Source organism: Hemicordylus capensis, chromosome 5 (assembly GCF_027244095.1).
Source record: "Hemicordylus capensis ecotype Gifberg chromosome 5, rHemCap1.1.pri, whole genome shotgun sequence".
In the NCBI taxonomy this organism is placed as follows: Eukaryota; Metazoa; Chordata; class Lepidosauria; order Squamata; family Cordylidae; genus Hemicordylus; species Hemicordylus capensis.
This window is the reverse complement of record NC_069661.1, coordinates 48624177-48628517: the sequence shown is the minus strand read 5'-3', so window position 1 is coordinate 48628517 and position 4341 is coordinate 48624177.

The following is a 4341-nucleotide window of genomic DNA, read 5'->3' as shown; positions in this document are numbered from 1 at the left end:
CATAAGACACACTTAAGGGAAACATTTTTAGTCAGGCTTTTAGTAATCCCTGAATGTTTAAATTTTTTAATTGTTGTTTAATTTTTTAAATTGCAATCTTTGAATGTTTTAAATTTTAATTGTTGTTTAAAAGTTGGTTTTATTCTGTTTCTATTGTCTTTATTTTTGTGAACCACCTAGAGCCTTTGGAGTCAGGTGCTATATAAATTCAAATAAATAAATAAATAAATAAACAAACAAACACATACATACATACATACATAAAATGCAACACTCCTTATCTTAAGTTATTCTTGAGAGGTAAAATAGAGTTCAGTAGATAACTGTTGCTGTCTTCATCTCATAGGATAAAATATACAATGAGGTTCTTCATATGACCTCATTTCCCAGTCCAGCAGAGGGCCAAAGGGAAGGCAGGATTGGTCCTCCCTCCCCCACACATGACTGCTGCTCCCACCCTGGATGATCGACATGCTCCCAGATGATCAACAATGTGGAGAGTGGCACAGCAACAGAGAGGTCAAGGGGAGGACGCCCAGCCTTCAGAAAGCCCACAATGCACTGTGCTGCTTGTGTGTTGTATTGAAGACATTCTAGAGGCCAGGGCACTCCTTCCACCTGTCTCTATGGTAGCATGGGCTGTTGGCAGCCCAAACAGGGCTGCAGGCAGTCCATGCTGCCACATGACTGGGTGATGGGGTAGGAGGGTATGTGTGTGCCCTCCTACATCACACTTTAGCCCAGTGATGGGCTAAAAAACCTTGGCTACCCGGCAGGGCCATACTGGGATCAGTCCCAATCCCGGTGCTCCACATTACCTCGGTAGGGCTGTGCAAGCCTGGGTAGAGCTAGTCATGTGAACACCCCCAATATATACAATGACTAGTATTTTTAAGCCCGTTTCAATAACGGGCTCTAGTGGGGGGGGTGCTGCTCTCAGCCTCACCTTGGGCTGCCAGCGGGCCCAGTCCCCCGGACTTGGGGTGGTTTTGTTTCGGCATGGGGGTGGTGGGTTCTATTTAGGGCGGGGGGGCTTTACTTACCCCTCCCGCGCTTGAAGCCCCCTGCAGCTGCCGCCCCCTTAAGTCTCGGGCCGGACTGACCGGGCGCTCTACAAACGGGTGGGCAGCGCGGCAGCAGGATGTACTCCCACCCGCCCCCTTCCCTGCCGTGTCTCTGCTCTGCAAAAGTGTTTTGGAAGGAAGCCTTCTGCGCGCGCACGCGCAGAAGGCTTCCTTCCAAAACGCTTTTGCAGAGCAGAGACATGGCAGGGAAGGGGGCGGGCGTACATCCCGCTGCTGTGCCGCCCGCCCGTTTGTAGAGCGCCCGGTCGGTCCGGGGCGCTGGATCAGGCCCCCCCTTCTTCCTCCTCTCGGCCGCCAGCCAGGGGCCATTTTTCTCGGCGGCCACCGCCAGCAGGGCCATTTTTCTCGGCGGCCACCACCGCCGCCAGTGGGGCCAGTTTTCTCGGCGGCCGCCACCACCGCCAGCAAGGCCAGTCTTCTCGGCGGCCGCCGCTGCCGTGAGCAGGGCCAGGCTTCTCCGGCAGCAGGGCCAGTCCTTCCTGCCACCGCCGCCTTTCCCTGCTTAGAGCCAACATGGCCGCCCGTCTCTGGGCGGCCATATCTTTTTGGCCCGATCTGGGCATGCGCTCTGCTCCGCGCATGCCCAGAATGGGCCAAAAAGACACGGGCAGCACGGCCGCACACCGAAGGCTTTTATGGTATAGGATACCTTCTTTCAAAAAAAGCCCACATTCAGTGTGAGGGTGTGCAAGCTTTTTGATATGTAAAGTTAAAATATTTGTATTTTACAAAGTTTATTACAATATATTACAAAGTTGGGGTCCAGTAAAAAATATAGGTCTGACATGACGCACAGCGGCACATTATCTATCTATTTATTTATTTATTTGATTTCTATACCAAAATTTGATTTCAGTACAGAAATCAGATATAGAAATATCAGTATAGAAATCTGATTTCTATTTATTTATTTGATTGATTGATTGATTTCTATACGTTGCCACTGTACACCATATTGGGGCTGTTGCAAATCACTAAGGCAGCCCTGGCACCTCAGAGATTGAACAGGTGTGCAATCAGTGCTACCACAGTTACTGTACTCTCATTTGCAACCTTAGGTAGCACTTTCAGCAACCACTCATTCTCTGCAGTGTAAGGGCTTTACACCAAAATGGTGTACCGTAGTGCCATACTACTGCACATCCTGTCAGCCTTAATTTTGAATAGGAATATGCAACCCTCCCCTTGTGAAATTCAGATAGTTTTAAAAAATTGCAACTATATTGGTCCATTGGGAAGAATCCCCGGGGGGGGTGCTTTTTTAAAGGAATGAATAAAACATAACAATTTGAGCTCCCCAGAACTCTTCTTCAGGCTTAAGTTTAGCAAAAGAACAGAAAAGGTGAACAGGGGGAGAGCAACTGGCCCTATCCATCCCAATCACAGCATCCATTTAGTGGCTGTTGCTGGTGTCTATATTATATTTCTTTTTTTAAGATTGTGAGCCCTTTGGGGACAGGGAGCCATTTTATTTATTTATTTTTTATATCTATGTAAACTGATTTGGGAACTTTTGTTGAAAGCTGTATATAAATATTTGTTGTCACCAAGGAGAACAAAACTCGGCATGATAGGAAAGCCAAAGTTTCCTTCCTTCCTTCCTTCCTTCCAAAAAACCTCTCTGTTGTATTTTGTTTTGTTTTAAATTATGCCAGTTTCACAACCAGAGCAAGAAAGGCAGAAAAAGAAAATAGAACCAAAACCAACTCAGCCTTATAAAATCCAATACCATACAAAGGACTATTTGATAAAGGTATCTACTTCAAAGCACAAATGACAATAAGCCAAATGATGCTATCGTTTTAATATTATTTCACTAAGTAAGAGGCAAAAGCATTGCAGTACAAAGTAGAAATTGGTCTCAGTTGCTCAGGTCCTGTGTAAAATTATTTGTTGGGATCAATACTGTTCAAGAATGGCAAAGCATTGCTCCAGAAAGCAATTTTTATAGCTCTGATTAAAAGAAGCTCTGATCTGTGATCTTGCATCAAAAGTTCCCATATTCTAAATGGGAAGCTCCAATTTTGCTTTCAACTTTTCTGTAAGAAAAATTATGTAATTTTGTATCTTCAGTGCCAACAATTATGGAGGCTGTTCTCCTGAGCAGCCTATCCTGGGCTAGGCTGCTTGTGTGGAGCACCAGGTTCTGTGTGAGCATCCCGGCACTCCCACCCAGACTAACCCCGCTCCTAAACCCGGCTCTTAGCTGAGCTTAAGCAGCAAGCACTCTCTTAACCAGGCTGTCAGGTTCGTGTGTCTCCTTGGCTCCATGGAGCCAAGGAGACACAGAGTCGGGCGCCTAGAGTGCCCATCTGACAGGGGAATCCCTCAAGGCACCACACTCATGGTGTGGTGCCTTGTGGGATATGTGGAGGCCAGGAAAACGAGTCCTGCCCTCTGTTGTTCTGTACTGTCAGGAGCAGCACAAATAGTCATCAACACTGTTCCCAAAGTGCAGGTCATGTGGGCTCTCGGCTTGCATGCCCAACAGAGCAAGAGTAATCGTCTGGAGGAAGTCAGGTTGAACCCTGCCTCCCCGCCACCTGCCCACCTAGTCATGTGAATGGGCTCATGGGCTAGTTCAGATGATACCATTTGAGACAGACCCCCCATGCAATTAGGGGCAGGATTGCGTTCATCTCACACCTCTTCCCAGTGTGCCATTTCCGGTCCCTAATGACATGGAATGGGAAGTTCATTTGAACTGCCCACTCATACGTAACCAAAATATACTGTTTGGATTACATGTGAAGGGGCAGTATGGACACTCACCCTATGCAATTAGAAAACCAGGAATGGCATGCTGTATGGAGGTGCGGGACATGCATGATCCTGTCCCTAATCCTCTGGTGGGTCCCAGTTCAGGTGGTATTGTTCAAACCAGCCCAAAGTGTTTGTTAAAAGTGATTTTTTTTTTTAGCTCTCTTGCTTATGATAGACCATTTTACTTACACACACACACACACACACACACACACACACACACACACCAGCACAGAGAAATGCTATTACAATGGAAAAACACAAGGAAGCTGTCCGAGGCCTGCAAATTGTTACTGGAAAATGATTTAATCTGCTACCTAAAGGCTCATTTTCTACATGTAACCCAATGGGCTATGACTTCTTAATTCTTTCATTACTTTCTGAAGATATGTTTCTAGTTAAGGGTGAATGGCAGACATTCCTATAGGGTAAAGTTCTTGCCAGCTCGTACCCTTTATTCCTGTACTGCAAATCATGAAAATTAGGCTGCTGC